At 40.8% G+C, this 11,228-nt stretch overlaps 1 long non-coding RNA gene across 1 annotated transcript in view; it reads left to right on the forward strand.

The window, feature by feature from the left end:
- The window catches only part of LOC140598444 (uncharacterized), a 57,306-nt gene extending 47,294 nt beyond the window's left edge, over positions 1–10,012 (forward strand). Inside the window, exon 3 of the long non-coding RNA XR_012000875.1 lies at positions 9,833–10,012. This is a non-coding gene — a long non-coding RNA (uncharacterized lncRNA). The remainder of the gene's footprint in view (positions 1–9,832) is intronic.
- Positions 10,013–11,228: the final 1,216 nt, after the last annotated feature.

Consider the following 11,228-nt stretch of genomic DNA (forward strand, 5'->3'; position numbering starts at 1 on the left):
TTCTTTTACTCATTTTGTGATTTAAAAAATTTTCAGTTCTGTCTACATTTTGATCCAGTTGTTAATTAACAGGGATATAACTAGTTAATAGAAAAAATCAGAAGGAAAATTTGGGAATTATCATAATCGACAAACAGGGAGATAAGTCCTTTAATAGTCAGTGATCTATGTAGTTTCTTATTAAGTCATTTTCATTCTGTTGATATTTCTATTTTCATGATTTCTTTGTTTTTATATTTCTGAGCAGATTTCAGTCATATAAAACTTTAGGGATTTTTCCAAGGAAGTATTGCAAATTCTTTTAATAAGTTGTTTATGAAAAACAGCATTTAAAACTGGAATTATTAGAATTAATGTTAATCCTCTCTAGGTATATTTCTCAGCAGATGGGAGAATACTTAGGCTATTAAACCTAATTCATGAATCACTATCTAGGGTAATGAGACTTTAATATTCATTTCAATTTTTTCATTAATTCAAAGTGTCCAGGGCTTTCAGATAAGCCCGAATGAATAGATAAATAAAAATATTAAAAAACAAACAGTTTAATGTACCTTTATTTTATTATTTTTAAAGATTTTATTTATTTATTCATGAGAGAGAGAGAGAGAGAGGCAGGCACAGACACAGGCAGAGGGAGAAGCAGGCTCCATGCAGGGACCCCGATGTGGGACTTGATCCTGGGACTCTGGGATCATGCCCTGAGCCGAAGGCAGACACTCAACCCCTGAACCATTCAGGCATCCCTGAATGTACCTTTAAAAGGTGAACAAGTAGAATTATATCTCTGTTTCTTACCTGGCAATTATACAGTATGAATGGTTTCCAAAAATACAGCCAGAAGATTGAACGTAATTTTTTTCTGAGGATAAATTGACAATTGGTGGATTTGGTAAACTGAAATAGCCTCCCAATAAAAATTCCATAAAAAATTTGGAAACCATTTATCTGATAAAGGGTTAACAACCCTAATATATGAGAAACTCCCACAACTCAATAGCAAAACAAAAACAAGCAAAACAATCTGATTTAAAGATAGACAAGACAACTGAATATTTTTCCAAAGAAGACATACAGATAGCCAACAAGCCACATGAAAAGATGCTCAACATCACTAGTCATTAGATAAATGCAAATCAAAACCATGATATCATCTCATGTCTGTTATAATGGCTATTATCAAAAAGACAAGATATAATAAGTGCTGGCACAGATGTGGAGAAAAGGCAATGTTTGTGGCTATTGGTGGAAATGTAAATTGGTATAGCCACTATGGAAAACCCCCACTGTCGATGTTTCTTGAAAAATTAAAAATAAAACTACCGTATCATCCAAGAAATCAACTTCTGGACATTTATCTGAAGAAAATGAAAGCAGCATATCTGCACTCTCATGTTTATCACAGCATTATTTATCGTAGCCAAGACATAGAAACATCCTAAATGTCTAACAATGGACAAATGAAAAAAGAAAATGTAGTGCATGTATATTGTGTATATATACACATTATATTCCATATATAATAATGCATTATTAATCAGCCATGAGAAAAACCAAAGAAAATCCTTCCCATTGTGACAGCGTTGATGAAATTGAAGGTATTATGCTAAGTGAAATAAATCAGAGAAAGACAAATACTATATATTACTTACATGTGGAATAAAAAAAAGAATTCATAGGAGCAGAGAATATATGTATTTATTCATGAGAGACACAGAATGAAAGAGATAGAGGCAGAGACACAGGCAGAGGGAGAAGCAGGCTCCATGCAGGACTCCATCCCCGGTCTCCAGGATCATGCTCTGGGCTAAAGGCAGCGTTAAACCGCTGAGCCACCCGGGCTGCCCTAGGGTCTGTTTTCATCTATTTCACCGAACACCTATATTTTCACCCTAAATATCAAATAGAAGTGATACTGTAAGGTGATCTTTATGCCCATAATACCATACCATTGATCAATTGTCTGTTTTTGTCAATACCATACTGTTTTGATTATTACAGCTTTGTAATATATCTTGAAATCTGGGACTGTGATACCTCCAGTTTTTTTCTTTTTCAGATTGCTTTGGCTATTTGGGGTCTTTTGTGGTTCCATACATGCTTATGAATTACTTGTTTTAGTTCTGTGAAAAATACTACTGGTATTTAATAGGGATTCCATCAAATCTGTAGATTTTTTTTGAGCATGGGATATTTTATTAATACTTGTTCTCTCATCTATAAACATGGAATATTTTTTCATTTGGTCTTCAATTTTTTTCATCAATGTTTTATAGTTTTTCAGTATCTTTCACTTCCTTGTTTATGTTTATTCCTAGGTATCTTATTCTTTTTGGCGCAATTGTTAATGGAACTGTTTCTTAATTTCTCTTTTTGCTTCTTCATTATTAGTGTATAGAAATGCAGTGGATTTCTGTATATTGGTTTGTATCCTGTGACTTTCCTGAACTCATTTATCAGGTCTAGTCAATTTTTGGTAGAATCCTGAGGGTTTTCTACATATAGTATCATGGCACCTGCAAATAGTGAAAGTTTTACCTCTTCCTTACCCATTTGGATGCCATTTATTTCTTTTTCTTTTCTTATTGCTGGGGATAGGACTTCCAGTACTATGCTGAATAAAAGTAGTCAGGTGGAAATCCTTGTCTTGCTCTTGATCTTGGGGAAAAGCTCTCACTTTTTTCACCATTGAGTATGATATTAGCTGTTATTTTTTCATATATTGTCTTCATTCTGTTGAGTTATGTTCCCTCCAAACTTATTTTGTTGAGAGTTTTTATCATGAATGGATGTTGTACTTTTAAATGCTTTTCTGCATCCATTGAAGCAATCATGGTGTTTTACACTTCTCTTGTTGATGGGATGTATGATGTTAATTGATTTGTGAATATTGAATCACATTTGAATCCTAAGAATAAATCCCACTTGATCATGGTAAATGATTTTTTTAGTGTATTTTTGGATTTGGTTGGCTAATATTTTGTTGAGGATTTTTGCATCTATGTTCATCAGAGACATGGGCCTGTAGTTCTCTCTCTCTCTTTCTCCCTCCCTCCCTCCCTCCCTCCCTCTCTGTAGTGTCTTTATCTGGTTTTGGTATCAGGGTGATGCTGGCCTCATAGAATACATAGGAGCTTTCCTTCTGTTTTTCAAGTAGTTTAAGAAGAGTAGGTATTAACTCTTCTTTAAATGCTTGTTAAAAAGAAATATTTAAGAACTTATTTATTTATCCATGACAGAGAGAGACAGAGGCAGAGACACAGGCAGAAGGAGAAGCAGGCTGCATGCAAGGAGCCCAATGTAGGACTCGATCCCGGGACTCCAGGATCACACCCTGAGCTGAAAGCAGATGTTCAACCACTGAGCCACCCAGACATCCCCCCTCTTTCTCCTTTTTATGAGTCTGGCTAAATGTTTATCAATTTAGTTTATTTTTAAATTGGATTTCAATTTTCCAACATATAGCATACCACCCAGTCCTCATCCCACCAAGTTCCCCTCAATGCCCATCACACAGTCACCCCAACATCCCGCCCACTTCCCCTTCCACTGCCCCTTGTCCATTTCACAGAGTTAAATGTCTCTCATGTTTTGTCACCCTTACTGATGTTTTCACTCATTTTCTCTCCTTTCCCTTTATTAGCTTTCACTAATCTTTATATTCCTCGGATGAATGAGACCATATAATATTTCTCCCATTCCGATTGACTTACTTCACTCAGCACAATACCCTCCAGGTCCCTCCACATTGAAGCAAATGGGGCTATTTGTCTTTGCTAATGGCTGAGTAATATTCCATTGTATACATATAACACATCTTTTTTTAAAATTTTTTAAATTTATTTATAATAGTCACAGAGAGAGAGAAAGAGAGAGAGAGAGAGAGAGAGAGAGAGGCAGAGACACAGGCAGAGGGAGAAGCAGGCTCCATGCACCGGGAGCCTGACGTGGGATTCGATCCCGGGTCTCCAGGATCGCGCCCTGGGCCAAAGGCAGGCGCTAAGCCGCTGCGCCACCCAGGGATCCCCCATATACCACATCTTTATCCATTCATCTTTCGATGGACACCGAGGCTCCTTCCACAGTTTGGCTATTGTGGATATTGCTGCTATAAACATTGGGGTTCAATTGCTGGGTCATAGGGCAGATCTATTTTTAACTGTTTGAGGAACCTCTACAGTTTTCCAGAGGGGCTGTACCAGTTCACATTCCCACAAACAGTGCAAGAGGGTTCCCCTTTCTCCACATTCTCTCCAACATTTGTTGTTTCCTGCCTTGTTAATTCTCCCCATTCTCACTGATGTTAGGTGGTATCTCATTGTGGTTTTGATTTGTATTTCCCTGGTGGCAAGTGATGCGGAGCATATTCTCAAGTGCTTGTTGGCTACACCTATGTCTTCCTCTGGGAAATTTCTGTTCATGTCTTTTGCCCATTTCATGATTGGATAGTTTATATCTTTGCTGTTGAGTTCAAATAAGTTCTTTATAGATTTTGGATACTAGCCCTTTATCTGATAAGTCATTTGCAAATATCTTCTCCCATTCTGTAGGTTGTCTTTTAGTTTTGTTGACTGTTTCTTTTGCTGTGCAGAAGCTTCTTATTTTGATGAAGTCCCAATAATTCTTTTTTGCCTTTGTTTCTCTTGCCTTCATGGATGTATCTTGCAAGAAGTTGCTGTGGCCAAGTTCAAAAAGGGTGTTGCTTGTGTTCTCCTCTAGGATTTTGATGGAATCTTGTCTCACATTTAGATCTTTCATCAATTTTGAGGTTGTGTGTGTGTGTGTGTGTGTGTGTGTGTATGGTGTAAGAGAATGGTCTAGTTTCATTCTTCTGCATGTGGATGTCCAATTTTCCCAGCACCATTTATTGAAGAGACTGTCTTTTTTCCAGGGGATAGTCTTTCCTCCTTTATCGAATATTAGTTGACCATAAAGTTGAGGGTCCACTTCTGGATTCTCTATTCTGTTCCACTGATCTATGTGTCTGTTTTTGTGCCAGTACCACATTGTCTTGATGACCACAGCTTTGTAGTACAACCTGAAATCTGGCATTGTGATGCCCCCAGCTATGATTTTCTTCTTTAGTATTCCCCTGGCTATTGGGGTCTTTTCGGATTCCACACAAATCTTAAAATAATTCATTCCAACTCTCTCAAGAAAATTCATGGTATTTTGATAGGGATTGCATTAAACGTGTAAATTGCCCTGGGTAACATTGACATTTTCACAATATTAATTCTTCCAATCCATGAGCATGGAATATTTTTCCATCTCTTTGTGTCTTCCTCAATTTCTTTCAGAAGTGTTCTGTAGTTTTTAGGGTGTAGATCCTTTACCTTTTGGTTAGGTTTATTCCTAGGTTTCTTTTTTTTAATTATTTTTCTTTTTTCATTCATTTTTTATTGAAGTTTGATTTGCCAACGTATAATATAATGCCCAGTTCTCATCCCATGAAATGCGCTCCTCAGTGCCTGTCACCCAGTCACCCCAACCCTCTGCCCACCTCCCCTTCCACCACCCCTAGTTCGTTTCCCAGAGTTAGGAGTCTTAGTTTTCTTATGATTTTGGGTGCAATTGTAAATGGGACTGACTCCTTAATTTCTCTTTCTTCAGTCTCATTGTTAGTGTATAGAAATGCCACTGACTGCCACACTGCTGAATTGCTGTATGTCTGGCACTCTTGGGGTAGAGTCTTTTGGGTTTTCTATGTACAGTATCCTGCCATCTGCGAAGAGGGAGAGTTTGAATTCTTTGCCAATTTGAATGCCTTTTATTTCTTTTTTGTTGCCTGATTGCTGAGGCTAGGCCTTCTAGTACTATGTTGAATAGCAGTGGTGAGAGTGGACATCCCTGTCTTCTTCCTGATCTTAGGGGAAAGGCTCCCAGTGCTTCCCCACTGAGAATGATATTTGTTGTGGGCTTTTCGTAGATGGCTTTTAAGATGCTGAGGAGTATTCCCTCTATCCCTACACTCTGAAGAGTTTTGATCAGGAATGGATGCTGTATTTCGTCAAATGCTTTCTCTGCATCTATTGAGAGGATCATATGGTTCTTGTTTTTTCTCTTGCTGATATGATAAATCACGTTGATTGCTTTACGAGTGTTGAACCAGCCTTGTATCCCGGGGATAAATCCTACTTGGTCATGGGGAATAATCTTCTTAATGTAATGTTGCATCCTATTGGCTAGTATCTTGTTGAGATTTTTTGCATCTGTGTTCATCAGGGATCCTAGTCTATAATTCTCCTTTTTGGTGGGGTCTCTGTCTGGCTTAGGAATTCAGGTGATGCTGGCCTCATAGAAGGAGTTTGGAAGTACTCCATGTCTTTCTATCTTTCCAAACAGCTTTAGTAGAAGAGGTATGGTTTCTTCTTTAAACGTTAGATAGAATTCCCCAGGGAAGCCATCTGGCCCTGGACTTTTGTGTCTTGGGAGGTTTTTGATGACTGCTTCAATTTCCTCCCTGGTTATTGGTCTGTTCAGGTTTTCATTTTCTTCCTGTTCTAGTTTTGGTTGTTTGTGGCTTTCCAGAAAAGCATCCGTTTCTTCTAGATTGCCTATTTTATTGGCATAAAGCTGCTCGTTATACGTTTTTAAGATTGTTTGTATTTCCTTGGTATTGGTCATGATCTCTCCTATATTATTCATGATTTTTTAAATTTGAATCTTTTCTCTCTTCTTTTTAATAAGGCTGGCTAATGGTTTATCTATCTTAATTCTTTCAAAGAACCAACTCCTGGTTTTGTTAATCTGTTCCACAGTTCTTCTTGTCTCGATTTCATTGAGTTCTGCTCGAATATTTATTAACTCCCTTCTTCTGCTGTGTATAGGATCTATTTGCTGTTTTATTTCTCCAGCTCCTTCAGGTGCTAGGTTGGCTTTCATTTTTGAATTCCTTCCAGTTTTTGGATGGATGCTTGTATTGCGATGTATTTCCCCCTCCGGACTGCTTTTGCTGCATTCCAAAGATTTTGAACGGTTGTATCTTCATTCTCATTAGTTTCCATGAATCTTTTTAATTCTGCCCTAATTTCCTGGTTGGCCCTTTCATCTTTTTGCAGTTTGGTCCTTTAACTCCTGGTGTTTGAAATCCTTCCAAATTTCTTATGATTTAGTTCTGATTTTAAAGCATTATGGTCTGAAAATATGCAGGGGACGATCCCAATCTTTTGGTACCAGTTAAGACCTGATTTGTGACCCAATATGTCATCTATTCTGGAGAAAGTTCCATGTGCACTTGAGAAGAATGTGTATTCAGTTGCATTTGGATGTAAAGTTCTGTAAATATCTATGAAATCCATCTGGTCCAGTGTATCATTTAAAGCTCTTGTTTCTTTGGAGATGTTGTGCTTAGAATATCTGTCGATTGTAGAAAGCACTACATTGAAGTCACCAAGTATAAGTGTATTATTATCTAAGTATGACTTCACTTTGTTTATTAATTGACTGATATACTTAGCAGCTCCCACATTTGGGGCAAAAATATTCATGATTGTTAGGTCCTCTTGTTGGATAGATCCTTTTTATTTTTTTATTTTTTATTTTTTTGGATAGATCTTTTAAGTACGATATAGTGTCCCTCTTCATCTCTTACTACAGTCTTTGGGATAAGCTTTATCTAATATAAGGATGGCTACCCCTGCTTTCTTTTGAGGACCATTTGAATGGTACATGGTTCTCCAACCTTTTATTTTCAGGCTGTAGGTGTCTTGGAGAGCTGGTTTGGTGGTTACATATTCTTTTTGTTCCTGCTTACCTTGGAAGCTCTTTATTTCTCCTTCTATTCTGAATGAGAGCCTTGCTGGATAAAGTATTCTTGCCTGCATGTTCTTCTCATTTAGGACCCTGAATATACCCTGCCAGCCCTTTCTGGCCTGCCAGGTCTCTGTGGAGAGGTCTGCTGTTATCCTAATGCTTCTCCCCATAAAAGTTAAGGATTTCTTGTTTCTTGCTTCCTTAAGGATCTCTTTTTCTTTGGAATTTGCAAGTTTCACTATTAAAGGTCGAGGTTTTGAGCGGTTTTTTATTGACTTTAGAGGGGGGAGGGGATCTCTCTATCTCCTGGATCTGAATGCCTGTTCCCTTCCCAAGTTAGGGAAGTTCTCAGCTATGATTTGTTCAAATACACATTCTGGACCTCTGTCCTTTTCAGCGCCCTTGGGAACCCCAATTAAACGTATATTTTTCCTTCTGAGCCTGTCATTTGTTTCCCTTTCCCTTAACCTATCCTATGAGCTTTTAATTGTTTTTCTCTTTTTCTCCTCAGTTTCATTCCTTGCCATCAGCTTTTCTCCAGTGTCAGTCACTCACTCTTCTACCTCATTAAACCTCATTGTTATGACCTCCAGTTTGGATTGCACCTCATTTAATTGATTTTTAATTTCGGCCTGATTAGATCTAAATTCTGCAGTCATGAAGTCTCTTGAATCCTTTATGCTTTTTTCTAGAGCCACCAGTAGCTTTATAATTGTGCTTGTGAACTGGCTTTCTGATATTGAATTGCAATCCAAATTTTATAACTCTGTGGGTGAGAGGACTGTCTCTGATTCTTTCTTTAGAGGTGAGTTTTTCCTTCTAGTCATTTTGCTCAGTGCATCGTGGCCAAAAACAAGTTGTACTGGAAAAAGGAGAAAAAGAGAGAAAAAAAAGAAAAGAATAAAAGCGGGGGGGGGGAACAAACGGAAAACAAAAATCAAGGGGGAGTGTCCTCTGATTCTATACACTGTAAATCCCTCGACTGCTCTTGAACTTTCTAGTGCTGCTTGGTCAATAACTTTATTTCCCCCTGTCCTTCTAGCTGTTCTTCACCTGGGGGAGGGGCCTGCTGGGCCTGCTGTGCTGATTCTCAGGTGTGTGCACCTGGTGGAGATGCCCAGCCCCCTGCCAGGTGCATTGCTCCATGGGAGCTGTTTATCCTGTGAGGCGCCTGCTCAGTCCGGGGTAAAAGGTGACACCAGTAGGAACAACAGTGGCAGCGGCCAGCTCTCCAGCCCTAGAGTCAAGTCCCGCAGTAATACCGGGAGCTCCCAGTCCACAGGGACCTGGATGCTCCCTGGGCAGGGGCACCAATCTGTACAGCTGGGGGCGGCAGCAGGAGCGTCCTTGCTCTCCTGTGTCCTCCCAGCCTCTGCCTGTCCTGGGGGGTGCCGGATCTTGGGCTGTGTCCCCTGTGCCCTGGGCTCTGGGGTCCTAACCGTTGGAATCCCGCTCCTGGGCTCGCAGCCACCTCCGTGCATCGCCGCCACCTGAACTGCTCCAGGGCCATAGTGGACGCATGCTCCAGGCCTTTAGGGAGCTCTACCTGGGGTGTGTTGCTCGCTCTCCCCCAGGGTGCACTTCCTCCATTACTGCACCTGGGAGCCTGAAGGCATCACCACCCCTCTTGGGATCCTGCCCGAGCTCCCTCCCAGCGCCTTGCCATCTGGAAAGTTTGGTAAAGCTCCCGCTTCTCCGGGCCTGTGCTTTCCTGTCTTGGGGGCACTTGCTGCGTGGCCTTAGCCTGGCTCCTCACGGGGCCCCTCCCGCTTGGCTGCTGTTTTCTTTATTTTTTGTTTCCATCTTCCTACCTTGATAGAAGTGCCAACTCTTCTCACTGTAGCATTCCAGCTGTTCTCTTTTTAAATCTCAGACTGAATTCGTAGGTTTTCAGGATGATTTGAAAGTTATCTAGGTAAGTTGGTGGGGACAGGTGCCTTGGGGACCCTACTCTTCCGCCATCTTGCCCCGCCTGGCCACGCTCAAAATTTTTAATGATTCTTAGAACCTGGATATCCTGACTGATGCAGCAAGAGGGCAACAATCCGTGTATATTCAACTGTTGCCTTTCTTCCAGGGCAAAAGCCAAGTCAGAAGAGTTAGAGGCCATGCAGTCCCATTGTTTGAAGAATGGAGTCACCGACCTCTCCATGCCCAGGATTGGATGTGGTCTTGATGTCCAGAGCGTGTGAAGGATATCTGAGGCTCTCAGAACGCCTCTTCATCCAGGATGGACCGGCAGGGCCCCTTCTCTCCAGAGCAGCCTCTGGGAATTGCCCCACAGAGGGGAAGCGGTGAGTTGGGGGGCACGTCCAGCAGGGGCTGAGCAGGCGCCCACCTGCGGTCTTCACCAAGTGCACGATGCCTTCCCAGAGCCTGATAGTCCTTCCTTGGCTGGACGGCCAAAAGGAGTAGCCAAAAAGGACTATCAACGGGTTACAGCCTCTTTTCCCCCAACGGGCTGCTGAGGGGCAGCAGCACCGGGTGCCCACCCACCTGGGGGCATGGAGCCGCATGTGGCCCCTGCAGGCCCTTAGCCCCAAGGACAGCTCCCCGGGAGGGCCGGCAGTGGGACAAGGCCAAGCTGGGGACCCTCTGCAGGGCTGCATCTGCCCAACAGTGGCTGACAGGGTCGGCCAGGGAGGGCGGCATGCAGGGCAGGAGGCAGAGGCTGCTGGGGCCCTGGTACAGGCTGGTTGATCTTCTTAAAGAACCAGCTCCTGGTTTCATTGATCTGTTCTATTGTTTTCTTAGTTTCTATTTCATTTATTTCTGCTCTATGCTTTATTATTTTCTTTCTTTTGCTAGTTTGGGGTTTTATTTGTTCTTCTTTTTCTAGCCTCTGTAGGTGTAAGTTTAGGTTGTTTATTTGATATTTTTCTTGCTTCTTGAGGTAGGGCTGGATTGCTCTAAACTTCCCTATTAGAAAGGTTTCTGCTGGATTGCAAAGTTTTTGGACCACTGTGTTTTCATTTTCATTGGTCTGCAAGTGTCTTTAAATTGCTTCTTTGATTTCTTCTCTTACAATTTTAAATATTTGATTACATGTGTATATTGGAAAACATTATATAATGTCAAGAGCATGAGGTCTGGAATCCCATTACGTAGTTTTAATCCTTCCTCATAATTTACTACCTACATGACACTGGATAGACTAGTTACACTTCTGAAGCCTCACTGTTGTCATTTATAAAATCAGGATGGTGATAAAAGCACCTGCTTCCAGAGAAGGATACAGTCAACAAAACTAAAAGACAACCTACAGAATGGGAGAAGATATTTGCAAATGACATATCAGATAAAGGGCCAGTTTCCAAGATCTATAAAGAACTTATTAAACTCCACAGCAAAGAAACAAACAATCCAATCATGAAACGGGCAAAAGACATGAACAGAAATCTCACAGAGGAAGACATAGACATGGCCAACATGCACATGAGAAAATGCTCTGCATCACTTGCCATCAGGGAAAT

Source organism: Vulpes vulpes, chromosome 4 (assembly GCF_048418805.1).
Source record: "Vulpes vulpes isolate BD-2025 chromosome 4, VulVul3, whole genome shotgun sequence".
NCBI lineage: Eukaryota > Metazoa > Chordata > Mammalia > Carnivora > Canidae > Vulpes > Vulpes vulpes.